Consider the following 24,618-nt stretch of genomic DNA (forward strand, 5'->3'; position numbering starts at 1 on the left):
GGGTAGAAAACTATCTGGGATTGGAGTTTGTTTAAAGCTACATGAAGGCAGCCCTTGGGTTCCAGCTCTTTTTCTGTCTTAGCTCCTAGAAATAACTATGACAACCCCCTTCATCAAGGAGTTAAAAGGAGGTTCCAGCTCTAGATGGTCCTGAAATGACTCTTTCTCATTCTTTCTATGCTCATACATATGCTGAAAATCAGACTATTCTGAAAATTTCTTGGGTCCAGAGCAGCATGCCAAGTGAAATCCATATACCATATTTATACATAGTTTAAAAATGCAATTTTACGAATTTAATCACTTGGATCAAAGGATACTCTTGATCAGAAAATTCTCTTCTAGTCCACAAATAAGCAATTGTCTGCAAATAAAGAATAACGATTAAATTAAGGATCTGGGGAAAAAGATGAGGGGAGTAGGCAGCAACTCTCAACCCCTCCATGGTCTAGAAAGGGAATAGTGAAAGAGCAACTGGCCACAGAAGTGGATGACATAGTAAATAAAACTCAATATTAGACAGTTTCAGATTTGGAGGGACTTGTAGTTTGGTTACTATAGCAGAAAATAAGGGTAGAATTACTTGACTCCAAACCCTGACAACGGTGATGTTGAGGTGAAGGGGTAACAAAGAAAGAGGAAGAGGAAAAGCCCATAAGCTTATTTCCTTAACAATAGCTGGAAAGAAAACCAGACCAACTTAAAACAAGTTAAGAATAGCAAACACAGTGAAGAAAAGCACACAGTTTAGCCCAAATTGTGGAATGAAAGCTATTCTTGGCAGAAGAGTCATTTTGTAGAGTCCACAGATAGCCAAGCTCCCTTGGAAGAAATAAAATCAATACTTCTCCCCACCTTCAGATAGTAGCAAATAAAAACAGAGGGAATACCTCTGAAACAGGTTATAATTATAAAGGGATTGCTGCTAGCTGAAAGTTACTGAAATCTATCCCTAACTGTAGAAAAGGGAAATAGAGTAGAGCTCACCTGAGAGCAAATAACCCCCAGGAAGTGCTAACCCCAACCCAGTGCTCCCCACTTGCTCTACAGGAGCTCAGGCAAAGACAGATCAACTGATATCCTACCCCCATCAAGTGACAGGTAAAACCTTGGTAAGCAATACCAACTAGGGCAGAGTTTTCTGTACTACAGACAGCCCACAGAAAGTCTTTACCCACAAGCCCTACAGTAGTTGTAGACAGCCACCAAGTGTGTAGATAACACTACTCTGTAGAAGTCCCAGTAGGAGGAAGCAGGCACCAATGATTCAGTGGAAACAGGGCTGCTGGTGGGCCAATCAGCATTCTACCCCCAGTTACAAAGAAGGTATCCCAAGTGATATACATTAGCCAGGGTGGAAGCTGATCCACAGAGAGTCATAAATCATAGGTTTCCATTTGCAGTCACCAAGGTCTATACCACTTTAAAGAAGGCCCACTGGAGGGGAGTGGCTGCACAGCATCCCACAATAGTCAGTGACAACCCAGACCCTTGCACCATGTGCCACCACAGCCAATAGAAACAGCCAGCAGATGCAGCACAGCACCCTCCAAGCATGCAAGCATGGCCCCCTGGGCTGATGTACAAGAGTGGGCTGGTAAGAAATGCATAGCAACCAGGGAAGTAGCTCCTGTGCCCCAGCACCTCTAGGAGGATCCCAGCTGTGAACCCCAGTGTTGCCAGTTAACTCAGTTCTCATTCAGACACACAGAGCAGCATAAAACAATTCCTGAGAAATTTGCCCATACATAATGGCAGTTTAATCTACAAAGGAGCTTTCAGAAGAGCACCACACATACATCAGTGACCAACCAGTATGCCCAGATACGAGTCCAATGATTTGTGACCTATATACTTCAGAGGATGTAATAGCCTTACACCTCTCTCGCCCCCATAGATCACCCAGTACCATATCAAATTCACTACAATACCTCTACTTTAGATCATCATGCCCACACTCTCTGAAATATGAATGGGGTAGCTCACATTGAGTTTGGCAGACTGCATATACAGAGCATTTCTTCAGGACGACACATGAAACTATACCTCCTAAGAGGGAAAAACTGGGCTGCTACATTACAGACAAGAACCATGTCCTCTGACCCAACAGAAAGCAAGTAGATACCTAGACATACTGAGGATTACAGGAGGCCTCCTAGAATTTATTAGAGGTAAGCTGGTAATGATCACCATCTCCACACCAAGGGAAACATTCAGGTAAAGCTAAAGAGTGGTAGGCATCTTCTAAAGGTCTCAAATCCTGATGTAATCTAAATCAAGAATATTTAATAAGAAAATTTCTCCACCTGAGCATGGATTATTATAAATAGTTCTAATGTCAATTTTGATCTTACATGTGTTACTTTTTATGTTGAATTAATAATTGTTCCCTTACTATTTGATATTGTGCCCTCAACCCATTGCATTGTATTTCTTCTAATGTTTTAAAGCGTTAACTGTGATAATTCTCTCTTTCTTTGTTTTCCAAGCTCAACTTTATACTTGCTGCTCTTAGTCCCTTTTTTCTCTCTTACATTATTGGCTCCTGCCTCAAATCCCACCCCCACCCCACCTTTTTGTTCTTTCTAACTTGGCTTATATTATTCTCCCCCGCCCCTTTGGTCATCTTTTCTGTCCTTCCTTTTTAAGCTTCTATATAGTATAATAGCAATTTTACTATCTTTAATAATTCATATTTCAATCTATTCCAGAACATCACTACATTTTATACCTGGATTATAGAAACTATGGAGAACATTTTCAACAAATTTTTCTCCTTAAGGTTTATTATGACATGGCTTTGCTCTGAGTGACTGTGGCTAATAGGATTTAGTATCTTCTCTCAAAGTGGTGCTGATACATGGAACAGCAGAGGATACACCTTGAATCAATACCTGAGGCCTTAAGAGAAAGAAGCTCACTAAACAGTCCTTTGTATAAAGAAGAGATAATTAATTCAGCAGATGGGTAGACATACAAGCAATATGAAAAAGCAAGGGAACAAACCATCCCCATACATGCCAGCACACTTCAACAACTGATCCTATTAATACCACAGTGCAAAAAATGTTTTTGAAAAAATACAGAAAGTTCATAATTAAAATGTTTGATGAGATAAAAGAAGATGAAACGAATGAATTGAAGCAATACAGAAAGTAAAAGATTATTTCATTAAGATATAGAGATTTGAAAAAGAACCAAATAGAAATTCTGGAAATGGAAGACTCAATAAATCAAATTCAAAATTTAGGTGAAATAATAACCTATATATTAGACCACATAGAATACAAATTTTCATGTCCTAAAAACAAAGCATATAACCCTGAAAATAAAAGTGACAATAAAGAAAATATGTTGAGACCATGACCAATGTATTTTAAAAATCTGGGATTTAAGAAACCAAATCTAAGAATCACTGGCATAGACAAAATACAAACTAAAGGAACACACAATCTTTTCAATAAAAAAATAAAAAATTTCCAAACCTTAGAAATGAAATGAAAAGCCAAATAAAAGGAGCTTTTAGAACCCCAAAGAGTCAATATCAAAAAAGATCTTTGGGCTAGAGTTGTGGCTCAGTGGTAGAGCACTTACCTGGCATGTGTGAGGCCTTGGGTTTGATCCTCAGCACCAAATATAAATAAACAAAAGATACATTCATTACTAAAAAAATATTTTAAAAATGGTCCTCTTCAAGACTTATTGTAGTTTAAATGCCTAATATATAGAAAAAGGAGAGAAAAGCTCTAAGAGAAAAATATCAGATTATATTTAGAAGTAAGCCAATTAGAATTTCAACTGATTTCTTAGCCTAGATCATATAAACCAGGAAAGCATCACAATACCTGCTCTTAAATTATACTACAGAGCTATAGTAATAAAAACAGTACGGTACAGGCATCAAAACAGACATGAAGATCAATGGACTATAATAGAAATCACAGAGACAAACCCACATACATAGCAGCCTTATTAAACTTGACAAAGTTGACAAAAGCATGTTAGAGAAAAGATAGCATTTTAAATGAATGGTGCTGAGAAAACTGATATATTGTTGAATGAAACTAGATCCCTATTTTTTACCCTGCACAAAACTCAACTCTAAGTGGATCCAAGACCTAGGAATTAGATCAAAAATTTTAAAACTACTAGAAGAAAATGGAGGTTCAACACTCAAACATATTGGCCTAGGTACTGACTTCCTTAACAAGATGGCTAAAGCTAAGGAAATTAAACAAAGAATCAATAGGTGGGATGGAATCAAATTAAAAAGCTTCTGTACATAAAAGGAAACAATAACATAAATAGAGGACCTACAGAATGGGAGAAGGTCTGTGCCATCTGCTCATCCAATGGGGAATTAATATACAGAATGTATAAAGAACTCAAAAACATAACACCAAAAAAGCAAATAACCCAATTGATAAGTAGACAAAACAACAGGCATTTCTCAAAAGAAAAAATGCAAATCACTACAAATATATGAAAAAATGTCCAACATCCCTAGCAATCAGAAATGTAAATCAAAACAGAGATTTCATCTTTTTCCAGTTAGAATGTCAATCATCAAGAATACAAATAATAGGGCTTTGGTTGTAGCTCAGTGGTAGAGCACTTGCCTAGCTCATTGAGGAGGTAGTGGGTTCAATCCTCAGCACCACATTAAAATAAATAAATAAAATAAAGGTAAAAAAAATGATTACAAATAATAATAAATGTGGCAAGGATGTGGGGTCACTCATACACAGTTGGTGGGATGGCAAATTAGTACAACCACTTTAGAAAACAATATAGAGATTCATCCAAAGAATAGGAATGGAATCACCATATGACCCAGCTATCACACTCCTTGGTATTTATCCTAAAGAGCTAAAATCATATATATATATATATCATATAATATATAGTGGTATAGCCATATTAATGTTTATAGCAGCACAATTCACTAATTCATTATAATTAATTTATAGAGCCCATGTGCCTGTCAATTGATGAATGGATTAAGAAAATGTGGCATTGTACACAATCATGTTTTACTCAGTCATAAAGAAGAATTAAATTATGGGATTTGCTAGTAAATGGATAGAACTGGAGAACATCATGATAAGTAAAATAAACCAGACTCAGAGAGTTAAAGGTCAAATATTTTACCTCATATGTGGAAGCTAGACCAAAATAAGGGGGGATATTGAGGGTGGAGAATCCCATGAAAATAGAAGAAAAAAATCAGTGAAGTAGAGGAAAGAGATAGAGAAACAGGGAGGGGATGGGAAAAGGGAGGAATGGCAGAATGAAATTGACCAAATTATGCTATTTACATACATGAATATACCACAGTGAATTTAACCTTTGTGTTTATCAATAAAGTACCAGTTAAAAATAGCTATAAATAATTAGAAAAAAGTTCAGTAGAGTAGAGGAAGGGGAACTGGGGAGGGAGGAGGGAAGGGAAAGAGGAAGTACTGTGGATTAAAGTAGAGCAAATTATATTCCATGCCTTTATGATTATGTCAAAATGAACCCAAATATTATATATAACTATAATGAACTAATAAAAACATTAAAAATATTAAATTAAAATATTCAGAAAAATGTTCTATTAATTAAGTAAAGTTAAATAATATTCTATTTCATGTCCTGAAGTTAGTAAAAGGCACCAAAACTACTGAATTTAATTATTATTTTACATATCTCTCCTTCTGTTTATAGTCTGGTGGTGTTTATATGGGTAATAAAATAAATACATATGTAATTCATAAGTTGGTTATATTTGTGCCATTAAATATATTTTTCTTATCAGTATTAGGTTTTTGCAATAAAAAATTTGACATAATTAGTGTTCTATTTGCGGTTCTGCTTTGAGAGATTGAGAATGAAAATGTTTTATTAGAAGTTTACAAAATTGAGTATATTTCATTAAAAATGTAAGTTAAAATAGAAAGGTGTTTTAAATTTTTATAAAGTCATTTTTCTTCTAAAATGTTCAAATCAATAAAACTAAAAAGGAAAATTGATACCATACCTTTCAATTAAAATTACATAATGTTTAAAATTTTTAATTTAATTAAAAATATAAACATGACTTATTAAACTTATATAAAATTAGTTTACTCACAAATTTTTGGTTTGACTTGCAGCATCGGCCAAAGATAATAATTGGTATTTCATTTCCCTTATGTCATGCCTAAATGGATATGTGTACAACTTTAGGAATAATATGAATTGTTTAATAATGCAAAATGTTTTTTGGCCAACATGTACAACTGTTGGATTTGTGAGTATCTCAAGAACACAAATTGTAACAGGAAGAGAAACAAAAAAAGGAATGGTGGACATTATTCTGAATTGACACTATTTTATGCAACAATATATCACATTCATTCATATAAGGATTTGACAAGACAAGATAGTTTTTCCTACTATTAAAATGATTCTGCCACTCAAATCCTTCCTGTCCTCTAAAACAGTGTCCAGCTTTGACTAAGCAGAAGAATAAACCACAAATCTTCATGGTATGTGTTAGTTTTGATCCTTCAAGAAGCAGATGCCAAAACAGGATTAGACGTGAAAGGGATTTATTGAGGGAAATGCCTATGAAGGACAAAGGGAAGGCGCCAGGACTAGACACTGAAACGCTTCAGATGACAATGTTTGTCTGACCTCCTTAGAAGGAAAGGGCAAAAAAATAGGAAAAGTCTCAGACTGTAGTACATTTCTAACAAAGAATTAGCCACATCAGTGAATGTTCTTTGACCCAAAATTGTTGTAGAGAAGATCCTTGTCCTGCAGGAATAGGCTTGCACATGTTTTTTCTACCTTGCTTAAAGTTTGGCTAGGAGTTGCAAGGGGAGAGTGTTCATGGCAGTGGACCCACAACTTGGGCTATTGGGCAACTATGCACCATGGAGCAGGAGACTTAGACAGCATAATTCTTGGTGGGCACAGTTCATTGGTCAGAGAATTCAAAATTGTAAAGATGTCAGTTGTCCAAAAATCGACCTACAAATTTAACTCAATGTTTTTTAAAATGCCAGCAGGCTTTTTCTGCAGACATTGGTAAAATGATTCTAAAATTTATATGGTAATGTAAATAACTTAGAGTAGCCAAAACAATTTCTGTAGAGAAAAGAAGTTGGAGGAACTGTTTCTGAGATTTATTATAAAACTGTAGGAATAAAGGTAGTGTGGTATTGGTGTGATAATGGAGCAGAACAAAGAGTCCAGAAAGAGATCCACATATATATGTAAACGCTATGGTGTGAATGTTACACATATAGAGCGCAATTTTTCATTTCTCTGGTTGTACACAAAGTAGAGTCACACTATTTGTGTCTTCATACATGTACTTAGGGTAATGATGTCCACATCATTCCACCTTCTTTCTTACTCTCATTCCCTCTCCCTTCCTCTCTCTCCCCTTTTTTCCTTTTGCCCTACCTAGAGTCCATTTAATCCTCCCCACACAGCATATTATGAATCAGCATCCTTAAATCAGATATCATTCGGCATTTGGCATTTGGTTTTTTGGGATTGGCTAACTTCACTTAGCCTTATATTATCCAGTTCCATCCATTTACATGCAAATGCCATGATTTTATTCTCTTTTAATGCTGAATAATATTCCATTTTATGTATATACCACATTTTCTTTAAGTGAATAAATAAAAACTGTGTGGATTTATGAAATGCAATATGATATATGTTGATATATATATATATACACACATTAATATCTGTATACACTGTTAAATGATAAATTGAGCTGATTAACAAACTCATTACATCACCTCTCTATCCCTTTTTAGTGGTGTACACTCAAATGGGGCTGGAACATTCAGATATCCATATACAGAAGTAAATTTCAGGGCTGAGGGTATAGCTTAATGACAGACCATGTGCTTAATATGCAAAGATGCTGGGTTCAATCCCCAGTACCAAAACAAACATATAAACAAATAAATAAATGAATATCAATCCATACTTTGTAATACATTTAAAATTTTATTCAAAATAGATGAGTAGAAACATAAACAATATGAAAAAGCAAGAAAACAAACCTTCCCAAACAAAATAGATCTTAGACCTAAATGTAAAGATTTCTGAGAATACAGGCTAGTAAATCACAATTTGTAGGCCACATCAAGCAGGCCACCTCTTTTTTTTTTTTTTTTTTTTTTTGAGAGAGAGAGAGAGAGAGAGAGAGAGAGAGAGAGAGAGAGAGAGAGAGAATTTTTAATATTTATTTTTTAGTTCTCGGTGGACACAACATTTTTGTTTGTATGTGGTGCTGAGGATGGAACCCTGGCCGCACGCATGCCAGGCGAGCGCGCTACCACTTGAGCCACATCCCCAGCCCAGGCCACCTCTTTTTATACAAAAAGATTTATTGGGACAACTCCATTCCTATTCATTATGTATTGGTTTTGGCTGCTTTTATGTCACAAAGGCAGAATTAAATAGTTGTGAGACTCTATATTTTCCTCAAAGTTTAAATTGTTCACTATTTTGTCCCTTAGCTAATTCATTTTCTTTCTTTTTATTTTATTTTTATTTTTTTAAATTTTTTATTGTTGGTTGTTCAAAACATTACATAGTTCATGATATATCATATTTCACACTTTGATTCAAGTGGGTTATGAACTCCCATTTTTACCCCATATACAGATTGCAGAATCACATCAGTTACACATCCATTGATTTACATATTGCCATACTAGTGTCTGTTGTGTTCTGCTGCCTTTCCTATCCTCTACTATCCCCCCTCCCCTCCCCTCCCCTCCCCTCTTCTCTCTCTACCCCCTCTACTGTCCTTCATTTCTCCCCCTTGTATTATTTTCCCCTTTCCCCTCACTTCCTCTTGTATGAAATTTTGTATAACCCTGAGGGTCTCCTTCCATTTCCATGCAATTTCCCTTCTCTCTCCCTTTCCCTCCCACCTCTCATCCCTGTTTAATGTTAATCTTCTTCTCATGCTCTTCATCCCTACTCTGTTCTTAGTTACTCTCCTTATATCAAAGAAGACATTTGGCATTTGTTTTTTAGGGATTGGCTAGCTTCACTCAGCATAATCTGCTCTAATGCCATCCATTTCCCTGCAAATTCTATGATTTTGTCATTTTTTAATGCAGAGTAATACTCCATTGTGTATAAATGCCACCTTTTTTTTTATCCATTCGTCTATTGAAGGGCATCTAGGTTGGTTCCACAGTCTTGCTATTGTGAATTGTGCTGCTATGAACATCGATGTAGCAGTGTCCCTGTAGCATGCTCTTTTTAGGTCTTTAGGGAATAGACCTAGAAGGGGAATAGCTGGGTCAAATGGTGGTTCCATTCCCAGCTTTCCAAGAAATCTCCATACTGCTTTCCAAATTGGCTGCACCAATTTGCTGTCCCACCAGCAATGTACAAGTGTACCCTTTTCCCCACATCCTCGCCAGCACTTGTTGTTGTTTGACTTCCTAATGGCTGCCAATCTTACTGGAGTGAGATGGTATCTTAGGGTGGTTTTGATTTGCATTTCTCTGACTGCTAGAGATGGTGAGCATTTTTTCATGTACTTGTTGATTGACTGTATGTCCTCCTCTGAGAAGTGTCTGTTCAGGTCCTTGGCCCATTTGTTGATTGAGTTGTTTGTTCTCTTATTGTCTAATTTTTTGAGTTCTTTGTATACTCTGGATATTAGGGCTCTATCTGAAGTGTGAGGAGTAAAGATTTGTTCCCAGGATGTACGCTCCCTATTTACCTCTCTTATTGTTTCTTTTGCTGAGAAAAAACTTTTTAGTTTGAGTAAGTCCCATTTGTTGATTCTAGTTATCAACTTTTGTGCTATGGGTGTCCTATTGAGGAATTTGGAGCCTGACCCCACAAAATGAATTAGCTGGAAATTGATAGCTAATTCATTTTCAGACCTCTTTAGTTCACGCTTTTTCTAACAGTTTGGAAGGAAGTACAGTTTATTTCCATTCTTTTAGTGGTTACTTTTAAAAATTTCAGATGCATATTTATTGAAATCTAAAGTTAGTCACTATTTCTATGTCCCTCTTGAACATTCCAAGGATTCAAAATGCTTTAGCTCTGATGTCCCCTTTTCTAGCTTACATGCTACTACTATCTCATACTTTTGTCTTCTTTTTTACTTCCCCAATAAGATTTTTTGATCAGTTATAATTTGTATGCATTTTTGCACATTCTCATTCTTTCCTCATCTTTCTTTTTGAGTGTGTGTGTTTTAAGCCTTACTTTTGTGATGATTTTCCTTCTTTCTTAGGTAATTAAGGAATACAATTAGCTCACTGAGGGTCTGTTCTATGTGATTTTTTTCTAGAAAAGTAAATTTTTAATGAAAGCTAATTTCAATGTCACATTATAAATCAAGCGATTCTTTCAGCATTTGAAATTATTATTATGTTCTCATGTTTTCCATTACTATTCTAGAAAATTCTACTGTCTGTTTAATATTCTGTCCTTTAAAGTATTTGTCTTTTCTGTTTATAAAGTGTGTGTGTGTGTGTGTGTGTTCTGTAGTTCCACTATGACATAACAGATGTAGAATTATTTGAATTTATCCTGTTTGTGACTTATTCTCTTTCCTCAACCTGAAGGTTGAGTCATTACATCTTTGGCTCTGTCTCTCCCCCATTCTCATAATTCTCTTCTTCTAGGACTTCTACCATATGCCCATTGGACCTTCTCATTCTATTTCCATATCTCTAAGATTCTATTTTAATATTTTGCTTCTCAGTGTTTTCCTGAGCTGTTTTCTTTGGGGGGAGGGAACCTCTTCATATCTATCTGCTAGTTTCCAGATTTTCCCTGATATTTAAGCTGTTAATGGAATTTTAATATTTTTACTCACTTTTTTTATTCCTCAAAGTTTTATTTGGTTTTAAAATATATATAGCCTTTAAAAAATAATGTCATCTGGGGATATAGCACCTGTCCAGCATGCACGAGGCCCTGGGTTTGATCCTGAGCACTGCAGTATAAATACAAATGTGTGTGTGTGTGTGTGTGTGTGTATACACATATATAATTTTTAAAATGTCATTTTTCTTGCTTACAGTTTGATTGCATTTGTTACTTCTTTTTTCATAATAGTATTATTTTTAATGACAAAATATGAGAAGCCATGCAAGTGTCAGTCAATAGGTCACTGATAACACAAAATATAGCAGTGGAAAAAAGAGTAATAATTGCATATAGCAAAATAGATGAGTATATCTTTTACTTTCTTAATTATTATTATTTTGGAGGAGGAGTACCAGCACATCCCCAGCCCTATTTTGTATTTTATTTAGAGACAGGGTCTCATTGAGTTGCTTAGTGCCTCACTTTTGCTGAAGCTGGCTTTGAACTCTTGATCCTCCTGCCTCAGCCTTCCAAGCAGCTGGGATTATAGGCATGTTCATTTTATCAACCATCTCACTATGATGGTTGATTTGAACATGTGTTGTAATTTGGGATGATGTAGTCACATGTATGGGACTTTATCTATAGAAGTCCATGGATGGTTCATGGTTCATTCTTTTACAGAAATTTTTATTTGCTTCTGCTACTTACAACAGAGTGTTACCAATTTATGGCCACCTTGTATTAATTTCTAATCTTAGGCTTTTCAGGACTATGCAAAAAGTATAAATTTAACCCCAAACCTGTGTTAATGGCCTGTGATTATAAATTTTCAGGGGAGATATTATTTTATCAAGAGGCCAACTTGAAACAAATAGGTATTCTTTTCAACTGTTTTTGTTAAAAGTAGATTTTTTTCTCATTCCCCCATTTCACTAAAGTGTGGAACTTTTGAGATTCCCAGTTTTATGTGGTGTCTCAATTCTCATTCTCTGCTCTATACAAGCTTTTTTGTTTTGTTTTGTTTTGTTTATTGGACTACTGAGCCAAGTATCTTTATTTTAATTTTGTTTTGTTTGATTAGTTGCCATTTTTTTTAAAATTTTTAACTCACAAATAATAATTTTATATATTTATGGGGTACTATATGATATTTTAATACATATATAGCTTGTGGAATGATCAAGTCAGGCTATTTGACAAACCCATAATCTCAAGAAATTATCATTTCTTTGTGGTGAGAAGATTTAAAATCCTCTATTTTTTTAGCTTTTTTAAAAAAATGTACAATACATTATTCTTAACTATATAACCTGGCTGTATAATAAAACACCATAATTTATGCCCCTATCTAAATGTAACTTTGTAACTATTGACCAATCTTTTCTCTTCCACCCCACACTCCAGTCTCTGGTAACCACCATTGTCCTCTCTACTTCTATCACTCATGTTATTTTTTTAATATTTATTTTTTTAGTTATAGGTGGACACAATACCTTTATTTTATTTTTATGTGGTGCTGAGGATCAGACCCAGTGCCTCATGCATGCTAGGTGAACACCCAACCCCAGCCCTCATGTTATTTTTTGATATCAGTAAATGTCTTTGGAGTAGCTATAACTTCATAATCAGTTTGTCCTTCTGATTTCCAGTACTCTTGTGTGCCCCCCCCATCTCTCTCTCTCTCTCTCTCTCTCTCTCTCTCTCTCTCTCTCTCTCTCTCTCTCTCCCCCTCTTTCACTCCCCCCTTGCTTAAAATTTTCTTGGTTCTTTGGGATTCTATACATAAATTTTTAAAAATTGTTTGATTAGTATGAATTTAATTGCATAGTTAAATTATTTCCAGACTTTCTTGGTGTTTTAATAGATATCTTTGAGTTGTCCATTCTTTAATATTTCTAGGAAAAGAAGTTGACATGCATGATCTTTTAAAATAAGAAAGTCATAAAATTTATTATAGCATATATGCAGGGCTTATAAGTTATACAAATCTTTTCCTTGACTTCAATCTCATTGTAATAACACAAGGCAGTGGTAGAGAACCTGAAACTCTTTCAAAGTACTTTAATATCTATTTAATTTGATTCTCCATAAAACATGTAATTTTGAGCATCTGTAGTTATTCTAATTTTTCAGAAAAGAAACAGTGGCTCAAGGAGGTGAGCTTACTTGCCAAAGCTTGCATATGAATTAGCAAGGGCACTTATAAGAACACTATTAGATCCTAAGACCAATGCATTCTTTACTATTAAATTTTTTTTGCAAAGTGTGATATTTATCTTTTTGAGAAAAACCTTCTCTGAAAAAATAAATCTAGAGGTGTATAGCATAAATCTTCCTATTAGAAAGCACAGTTTGGATCCAAAAGTTTGTCCTTTTGGATTGGTATATAAAAATAAACTATGCAAGAAGACCTGGTAACAGTTTCCTTTGGGTTATGAAGTCCAAACTGTTTGTTGATATTTCTCTGTGGCATGCATAATGTCATATCCTCCATTAGCAACTGTCCTTCTGTCCCTAAAAACTTTCATCACCAAAATCACTAGGGGTTAGCCTTGAGGCTCCTGCTATTCAACATGCAAAGGCATCTTTTGGCCCACCTTTGTCATAGTGACATTCTGCATGGCATGACCTGCAGATGGGTACTCATTGAACATAATCCAGAAGGAATGATGTTTCTTTTTAATCTGAAAATTTAACCTCACCGGGAGTTAAATTGGTGCAAACACAGCTGGGAAAGACCAAAGGTTTTTGTTTTTTCAGGTAAATAGAATGAGTTGGTTTCAAGCTAAACAAACCTATGTTGGTGGCCTCTATAAGCTTATTTGCTTGAAACTTGTCAGTGTGTCTTGCCAGTGCTTGTAGGAGATACATTAGAACTGAATCCTTGCTTTAAAAATGTCTGAGATGTCACCCGAGGGTGAGACCTGGGAGGGAGAATCTTGGGACAGTTGTAGTAAAGAACAGAACAAAGGCTAGAGATTGTTTGTGGGTGTGCTTTTTTTTTTTTAAGTTACTGAAATGGGAATAGAGGCAAATGTCTTGGAAAGTAAGATTATTTCTTTTAACTGAAAAGCTGCTGAAGGGTAAAACTAGCAAATATGGATTCCATTCTTATGGGGGTTTAAGCCGTTTGTTCTATAGACCTTGAATACTGAATTTTGGAGCAAGGCAAATTATATATGCAATAATTGCTCGTATATAACTAATAACAGAAACTAGTAGATAGTAAGTAACTAAGCTGTTACTATGGAATAGGCAGTGCTCTAAGCCCTTTACATATATTAACTAAATGAATTTTTAAAGTAACTATTGGTTAAGTAATACTAGTATTCATATTTCATGGGAGAAACTAAGTCTAAGATAGATTAAGAAACTTGTTGAGATTACAAACTCATAATAGGGCATTATGTAGAAATGTGGATGTGTAACCGATGTGATTCTGCAATCTGTATTTGGGGTAAAATTGGGAGTTCATAACCAACTTGAATCTAATGTATGAAATATGATATGTCAATAGCTTTATAATGTTTTGAACAACCAATTAAAAAAAAAGAATCATCAGAGATACCATAAGTAAAAAGAAAAAAATAAAAAAAAATAAAAAAAATTCCTTTGGATTGCAATTGATAAAGAACTGAAGCCTAAGTATGTTCACTATCTTGACTATGGTGATGGTCTTCTACATATGTCAAAATGTATCAAGTTACCACTTTGAAATATGTGCAGTTGTAGAGTGTAGACCCTTTCATGTACTGTACTGTACACCTGATACTGTAAACATACTGTAATAATAATGTCTCACATGAAAACGAGAGAAGACGCTGGGTCAGCAGCAAGCTGTAGTTTTTAAAAATGTTTTTAGTTAAATGTTGAGGAGAAAAAAAAAAGGCTTTTCCCCCAAAGTATCATGTGTGAACCTAAAACACCCTGACCTCTTTCTCTCCTCCTTGATTGTATGAATAACCCTGAGATCACCTCTTAGAACTGGTTTTAACCTTTAGCTGCAGCGACTACACTGCCACGTGTGTATATATATGACGTTGTACATTGCACATACCCTTGGATCCCCACAGTTTGGTCCCTCTCCCAGCTACCCCTTTATAGTATGACGAGTTAACAAGTTGGTGACATGCACAAAGTGAGACACAGCTATTTAATCTCTTGCCAGACATCGCCCCTCTTGGTGTGGTGCTGTACAGGTCTCTGTAAAAAAGTCCTTGCTGTCTCAGCAGCCAATCAACTTATAGTTTATTTTTTTCTGGGTTTTTGTTTTGTTTTGTTTTCTTTCTAATCGAGGTGTGAAAAAGTTCTAGGTTCAGTTGAAATTCCTGATGAAGAAACACATTTGAGATTTTTTTCAGTGATAAAATCTGCATATTTGTATTTCAACAATGTAGCTAAAACTTGATGTAAATTCCTTCTTTTTTTCCTTTTTTGGCTTAATGAATATCATTTATTTAGTATGAAATCTTTATACTATATGTTCCACGTGTTAAGAATAAATGTACATTAAATCTTAAAAAAAAAAAAAAAAAAGAAAACTAGGATTTAGACCTGGACACCTGACTTCTGTGTTCATTACAGTCTCCATGTCTCTAGAAATCTTCACTAAAACATATTCTCATTCTTATAGAAAATTCCTGCTACTTCTTGGGATAGAGGTCTTACAATGCCCAAATAATGGAGATTACCATTAAAAATAGTCTAGGAAATGATTAGGAAGCATACTAACCAAAAAGGAGTATTCATATTTCAGGTAAAAATGAAAAATGTCAAAAAGAATACTTCCTGGGCTGGGGGATTATGCATGTGCATTAACAGGCTGATGTAAATTATCACAGTTTGATTGAACTTTATCTGTTTTTTTTCCAAAAATGGAAAAAAAAAAACAGGAAGTGAACTTTTCCTATGCAAGGCTCTGAATTCAGAAAAATTCTTTCATTATGTAGGCCTTTCTTTTGGTCCTTTGTTCAGCAAATATCCAGTGACTTCCTATATGTTCCAGGCAATATACTAGGCACTGAAAATACATTGATGACCATAGATGGACATGTCACATATTCTCCAGAGTTTGTAGTCAAACAGGGCAGTCAGACAATTAACAATCTGATAAACAAATATATAATTACAAACAAGGGCATGAGTTATAAGAGGAAAGTATTGGGGACCATAGTAGAGGTAGCAGCATGTAGAGAATATGGTCTCCTCTGGAGAATTAGAAAATACTTCTATAAGGAACTAGCATTTCAAGTATAAGAAGCAGCATAGAATGGCCCCATGATCCTTGTTCTTAAGGTCTAAAATGAGAATTAATGAATCCCATATTCATACAAAATCTATTCCATTCACAATTTTGTGTAGTGCTCATTATTTTCAAAGAAGTAAACAGGCTCTGTTTACTTATCATTGATAAAATAAAGCAAAATGAACCAACTTTTTTTGTTATATGGTCAGCTCACTTCAATTTTTGTTAAGATCCTCAAATTAAGGAAACTTTCTTATGCGTCCTTTAAGCTTCAAACTTCCTCTTTTCCATGTCCCTTTCAGATTTGCACTAAGAATTATTGGATAACTTATGTGCCACATAGTTTTTCCCCTTCATAGGTAAACTTATTGCTTGAGCAATCTCTATTGTTGCCTCTATTTTCTCATCCATCACCATCATTTCTCTGAAATTGCCAAATAAAGAATTCTGTTTCTTGGTTCCTCATTATACTTAGTGTCTTTGTAAAACACACACACACACACACACACACACACACACACACACACCACACCCCTTCTCTTTTGACTTCTGTGACACTGTTCTTTTCTATATTTTTTACCTTTCTGAATAGTCGTTTTTAATTTTTGATGGCTTCTTTTTCTCTACCCAACGTTTTAAAGTTGGTTTCTAAGTCATTGCTTTCATTGCTTCTCTTTGTTTTACATGCATATTCTCCGTGGGTAACCCCACACGTTTTTATAGAGTTTGCAGGCATATGTATCTCCAGTAGCCTCCTTTTTCCTAGGCTCTTATATCTAACTGTGCACTAAATATTTCTCCATGATAAGTGCAAACACTTAATATTTATCATGTTTGGAAGTGAAATCATTTTCCTTCCCTTCAATGCATTCTCTACTCTGAAGTCTCAGTGAACTTTGGAAAATACAAACATGATTGTCATCATGACTCCACTTGAATGCCTTCAATGACTTCACATTGCAATCTTAAGTGTCTTTAATCATACCAGGGGTTCATCTCCATTCCCTCTTCATACCAGACACTAATGCTTTGCATGTGCTGTTCTTTTTGCCTTCAATGTTCCTCTCCCATTTTCTATTTAAATTATCCCTTTTCAATGAACTGCTGCCTATCAATCTAGAAGGAAATAGTTGGTTTATTTTTCCTACCTTTTTGCTTTCATGGTATGCAGTTCACACCTCTCTTATAGCACCTAGACACATAGACATATCATATGAATCCAGTATGTGGGCATTTTCTGTAGGTTATGTACTCAAATATAGGGATAGCACCTTATATGTAATGCCCTCAAATAATGTGGTCCTGAAAACATATTTGATATATAAATGCATCTGCAGATTCCAGGAGAGGCCAAATATATAAAACATTAGTTAATTGCAATAGACAGAGATTTGAGAATTCTGTTTTATTCAGTTATTAATTTAAATACATAACTCATTTTGATGATGAGTAAGAATCAACCATAATTATATGGATTATGTTTTACCTTCAAGTCATATATTATTCATTATCTTTAATTAATGACTTACAAACTATAATTAATAAAAACAGGCTATCATTCAAAGTGACTTTTGTAGTCACATGTTTTCTTTTGTGTGAAATCTGAAGAAAGGTAACATATTGTTAAGCTTTCCTGATTTTTTCAAACTGACTTTGCCAGTTTATTAAGGAGTTAAAGGCCTAAAAAGCAGAGAGGGGAGATTTCCTTGAGGTTCATAGTAAAGAACAGAGTCCTTTTTTTTCCAGGAAAATAAAACAAATGTACTGTTTTTAAATTTTTTTTTTTTGGTGCACAATCCATAAATAATAATGGACTTCATCGTGATGCATTCATACCTACACATAACAAAATTTGATCATTTTCATTTTCTAGTACTCCTCTTTCCCTTTCCTCTCCCTCCCCCTCATCTCTTTCCTCTACCCTACTGGTCTCCTTTCTCTTTTCATGAGATCCTTTTCCCCCTACCCTTTTTCTCTCCAGGTTCTACATATGAGAGAAAACATATGACCTTTGACTTTCTGAGTTTGGCTAATTTCACTTAACCTGATGCTCTCTAGTCCATCTATTTTCCTCAAATTTTAATAATTATTTAATTATTCTTTATGGCTGAGTAAAACTCCATTGTGTATACATACTACATTTTCTTTATCCATTCATCTGTTGATATACCTAGTCTGATTTCATAAGTTGGATATTGTTAATTGTGTTGCTATACATATGGGTGAAGACAGCTATAGTATGATGACTTCAGTTCTTTTGGATAAATACCTAGAAGTGTCAAATGATGGTTCCAGTTCATTCCAAGTCTTGTGAGGAATCTCCATACTGATTTCTATAGTGGTTGTAGAAATTTTCAATCTTACCAATAGTGTAAGACTGCTCCTTTCTCTCTGCCTCCTTGCCAGCATTTATTATTATTTGTAGTCTTTTTTATTTTTTTTTTTGTTGTTGTAGATGTAAAGAATACTTTTATTTTATATTATTTATTTTTTATGTGGTGCTGTTGAGGATTGAACCCACTGCCTCATATATGCTAGGCAAGTGCTCTGCCACTGAGCTACAGCTGCAGTCCCTATTATTTGTATTCTTGATAATTGTTATTTTAACTGGAGTTATTTGCATTTCCCTGATTACTATTGGATTTAGTACAAAACAGGTGGTGCTCAGACTTCAGCATCCATAACAATTATCTGAGGAGCTCCTTTAAAAAAGTGAAATTCGGCACCCCCCATTCCTGCTTTCCAGATTCTAATTTACTAGGTCTGAAGTTGTTCCTAGCATTTTATATATTTATAAACTTTTCAAATATTTCATATCTTAGTTGAGATAAACTGAACTAAGGAGACATAACTGGATCTTTTGGTAACCAAAATACATGACCAAAGGGCTACATCTATTTATCCCACTTATCTTCTAATATGAGGAAATGCCTCTAATTTTAATATTCTCATGTACCATATTTTAACATTTTGGCATAATACTGTGATAATACTCAGATCTTCTTAAATAGTGGTCAGAGAAAATATAAGCTACATTACACAGGAGGCAAAAGATTTACAAATCAACAGGTAGCTTAGAAGAATTTGAAAGGGGATTTTCTCTATATGGAGGGCATATGAAAATTACAAATTAAAAATTCCTTTTAAGGATAGAAAATATTTCTTGTTTTTGTTTAAGATTTTCTACTAAATGTGTATCCTATATCAGGAGTTTTCAAGTAGCTTAATAAAGCATCAGAACTTCATATTCCAGCTAATGGAGAAAAAAGTACCAGTTTTACCCTCCTATATGAAGTGAGCAAAAAAAAATTAAAAAAAAAAAAAAAAAACTAAACACAAAACATATGAAAATGTAGTTTTTAAGACAGTGGACATTAGGCAATGAATGGTAGTAACCCCAGAGAGATGGAAAATAAATGAGTTCAGACCCATGATTGCTCCAACATTCTGTGCTAAGAAACTATCCAGGGAGGACTGAGGTACCTTAGTAGAAAAAAGGATAATCTTTTTAACGAAGAATAATAGAATAATTGTATATCCATATACAAAGAAGAATTAGCTAAATCCATATCTCACATCATGTACAAAAAATTAATTCAAAATAGATTAGAGTCCTAAATGTACAACCTAAAACAACATAAATTATAGAAGAAAATATAGAATTAAATGCTTATGATTTGGGATTGGACAAAAATTTCTTACTTATGACATGAAGAGAATGATCAGCACAAAAAATTGAAGGGGCTGGGGTTGTAGTTCAGTGGTACAGTACTTATGTGAAACCCTAGGTTCAATCCCAAGCACTGCAAAAACAAAACAAAAAAAATGCACTGTATCCAAATTAAATCTTCTCTTTCAAAGACACTATTAAGAAAATGAAAATACTAGCTACAGCTAGGAGAAAATCTTCTTTCAGCATATATCTAATCAAGGGCTTTCATTCAGAGTATACGAGCAATTCATAAAACTTAATAAGAATACCACCTAATAGAAGTGGGAAAAATATTTGAACAGATACTTTGCCTTGGAATATATACAGACAGCCAATAAACACATGAAAAAATGCTTAACGCTGTAAGTTATCAGGGAAATACAAATCAAAATCACAATGTGATAACCTCTAGGAATCTATGAAAATGGCTAAAATTCCAAAGACTCTCAGGTCACAAGGGTGTGGATCAACTGGGACACATGCTTGTGGGAATGTAAAATATCACAACCACTTTGGAAAACTGTTTGGTGGTTTCTCAAAAAGTGAAGCATTGGGGCTGGGGTTGTAACTCAGTGGTAGAGTGCTTGTCTAGCATGTATGAGGCACTGGGTTCGATCCTCAACCCAATATAAAAATAAATAAATAAAAGAAAGCTATTATTTAAAAAAAGTGAAGCATATATGGGAATAGGAAAGAAGGTGGAATGAGTTGGACATCATTACCCTAAGTACATGTATGAAGACACAAATGGTGTGAAAATACTTTGTATACAACCAGTGACTTGAAAAAAATGTGCTCTATATGTGTAATATGAAATGAATTGCATTCTACCATTGTGCATAAAAATTAGAATGAATAAATAAATAATTTGATTTTTAAGAAAAGTGAAGCATACATTTAACATGATCCAACCATCCACTCCTGGACATTTACCCAAGAGGGAAGAAAGAACTTCTCTCTGTATAGACTGCACAAACATTCATAATTTTATCTGTAGTAATACTAAACAGGATACAATGAAACATCCCCAAAAAGGTGAATGGATAAACTAATTGTGGTATAATCACAAAATGGAACATTATTCATCAATTAAATGAATGAACTTGCAATACATACCAGAATGTGAATTAAACTCAAAATAATTTTGAGGAGTGCAAGAAGCCAGAAAACTAAGAGTAAATAGTTTATTACTCAATTTATATAAAATTGCAAATTAAAATATGCAAACTAATACATAGTGACAGGATTATGATCATCCATTGCTTTATGTTGGCATTTATGGAAGGGAGAGCTTTTAATGTGTTACAAATAAAATTTTAAGGGTGATGGATGTGGTTACAATTTTGATTGTGTTGTTGGTTTCTCAGGCATGTATATTGTCAGGACTTATCAAATTGTATTCTTTAAAATGTGCAATTTTCATTTTGGCCCTTGCACCCAATAAAACTGCTGAAATAAATTAGATCTTTTACTTCAAATAAATTCTTACTTAGAAGTCCAACAAATAAAACAGAAAGCAAAGCAAATACTTCCTACAATGTTATTTCTGAAGAAATTTATTGAACTGTTATTTGAAAACCTTGAACACAGATCATGTGACTTCTGAAAATATGTTTATATGTAGAGATAAATATGATGATATTTTCCTTTAATTCAAAGACTTTTTTCTTAGATGTCCTGGACTGTCATTAGTCTTAGGTGCAATGGCAGTAAAAGGGGCCACTAGAATAGCTCTGAAAATGAGCTATTCTAGATATCTGAATTTATCCTGTATATTTGTATATATTCCTTTAAAAATATTCCCTTAAAATTATTTTAGCAAATATTTTAATAATATGTGACCCACTTTTTCTTCACTTTATATAGAATATAATCTTTTATTTAGTTTCTCTTTTTTTTTTAATGACTCAGGACCATCATTACTAGCATCAAACTTGCATTATATTGGAATGTAGTGATACCCTCTGGACTTCATTAAATGTGCATACATATTCACTCCAGTAATAAGTGACTTAAAACAAGAATATTTTTTCTCTTTGTGGGGGAGAAATGATGGTTACATCTGCCACTTCTATATTCTGTCTCCTCCTGTTCTGTCATCTGTCACTTCTTGCAGAGTGTGACTTCCTGGATCATCATCCCTTCCTTCATTCTAATATATAAACTCTAATTGGTAAAGCATGTAACCAAGATTGTTAGAATTGTAGAGACATAAGCTACGAATAGAGGGTGGGCTAGTTGTCCTTTGAATGGAATATGTGATTTTTTAGTGCATAGACTCTTTTCACTGAGTGAAGCAATTAATTTTTTGTCCTTTGGCTCTCAGCACTGTAATGGATAATTTAATTTGCTGCAGAATTCAGTTGCAAACAGCTTAGATATTATCAAATTACATGTCCAAAGACATGCAATAGAGAAGGTATAAAATAGCACTTTCATCACCATATTCCTGTTTTAAAAAATGTATTATTTTGACTATTAATAAAAGTCAGCCTTATTTTGAGGGATCCTGAAATTTGAAGGGGACTATCCTGAGTCTGATAATCTCTTGGTATTGCTAGCTGTCAGGCTGGCAGGCAGTGATGCTAGCTGCTCTCTTGGTCAGTAACTTTTTTTTCTTTATCTCCTCCAATATTAAGTATTAGCTGTTAGAAAAGATGAACAAAATATGAATGATTCTTGTAATTTTAAAAGAGGTTCATTTCCTAATTCCTCAAAAGTTTTTTTTTTTTTTCAAAATAATTCTGACTTTGTCATGAAAAAGAAAATCACCCTTTCTATTCCTCTATTCCAAAGGAAGCTTTGGAAAACACTGATAATGGAGTCAGTAGTTGAATTCAGCAATTTGTTTGGTAATGTGCCATTTTTTTTTCCATATTGAAGAATCAGAGAGTAAACTTATTTTCAAGAATAGCTGGGGCAGGCTGGGGTTGTGGCTCAGTGGCAGAGCGCTTGCCTTATACAAGTGAGGCATTGAGTTTGATTCTCATCACCACATAAAAATAAATAAACAAAATAAAGTTATTGAAAAAATAAAAAAAAAGAAAAGCTGGCGAATATTCTCAACTAGTGAGAGGGTTATAAATAAGATCATACTTATGAATTTAGTTGTTATCACTTCCTTTCACAAAAGGGAGTCTTAGTTAAATGCTATAAGTCTTCACATGTTACTGTTTAACTTAATAAATTCACTCTAGTCTAGGGTCTGGCCATTAGAAGTCTTACTGTCTCAGCACATTAAGTGTAGTTGTTTCTTTTTGTGGGGGAGATGGACAGAAAGCTTGTATTTATGTTAAACAAGGTATCAGAGACAGATAAATGTCTATTTATTCTGGAAATGAAACCATCAAGAGGGCTATTCTAGCTTGTTTTCCCAGATCTAGATACTCTCCCTATAACCAGCCACCGTATCAGATTGACAAATTTTGGAATGAGCATGGGCTTAGAGCATGGAGGTGTGCCACAGAAAACTCTCTGTCCTAGACAATATTTGGGTAGGCACTGCCCACCTATGGCTTTCTGGGTCTCACCAATCTGACTCTTCTATTCTCCCAGTCTCTCTATTAATAGTGCACTACACAGTTCATTAAATTTCCAAACAGGATAAAATTCAGTTGATTATGTTTCCATTTAAGTAAATTAAAATCACATTTTCTCTTTGGCTGCTTGAGGTCATTTTAAATGGAGTTTTTGGTGTCTCCAAACGTTTCTGACTGACACATTTACTTTCCAAAGTGGCTATTGATACATTATTAGTGGTTTGTGCTGAATTATACTTCTCATTTATCTCATGTCCTATTCTGTGTATTAACCTATTGTAATCATTAATACAAAAATAAAATCATATGATGCCTACTCAATCTATAATATCCATGCATCTTACCTGCCTAATTTTAAGAGCATGGCTTATGTTAATCAATTGAATGATGCCTTCAAAATCAGTTTATATCTGCAATTTGTATACGGGGTAAAAATGGGAGTTCATAACCCACTTGAATCAAAGTGTGAAATATGATATATCAAGAACTATGTAATGTTTTGAACAACCAACAAAAAAAATTTAAAAAAAAATCAGTTTATATCTAAAACCTACCCAAATATATTGTTAGTTGATAAGCATATAGTAACATCTCACTGTGGATAATGTATTCTATTAATTTTTGTAAGTTACACTGTAACATATATTTAACTTATAGTGTAATAGAATATAAGGGAAATTTTAGTGTATCAGTGACTTATTCAAAAGAAATCTTTGATACATGAAATCTTCCAGTATACGCTCTTAAGACAGAATGTCAAGGTAGCTCAATGTGTGGTCAGGATGATCATTCCATGATTATCAACTCTGAAATTTGTTCATGGTCAGTTTTTACATAGATGAGTTCCTGCCCATTTTGCTTAATATGCCTCTAGAAGAGCTCCTTTCTTAGTTAGCTGATGTGTGTTTCAGTAAAAAAAAAAGCTAATTTTAGCACAACTTAAGGAAAAAAAGATTCATAGAATGTTCATTTAAAAGGAAATTAGAGTCCTTAAATTCTTTATGATTACTCTACGCATCCAACACCTCACAAGAACCATTTAATTGTCAAAAGTTTTACTTTTATTTAGCTAAAAATATGTCTTTTTTGTAAATTTCTTATGTTGGTTTCAATTGTGTGCTTTAGAGTAAGATTGTATGGTTTATAGCCTAGAAACTCAGAATGCAAATGTTTGAATGATATTGGTCAAATTATATGTTATATTATATGCATGTATGAATATGTAGCAACAAATCTCATCATTATGTAAAGCACCAATAAAAATTGAAAAA

The sequence above is a fragment of the Marmota flaviventris genome, chromosome X, assembly GCF_047511675.1.
Source record: "Marmota flaviventris isolate mMarFla1 chromosome X, mMarFla1.hap1, whole genome shotgun sequence".
NCBI classification, from domain to species: domain Eukaryota; kingdom Metazoa; phylum Chordata; class Mammalia; order Rodentia; family Sciuridae; genus Marmota; species Marmota flaviventris.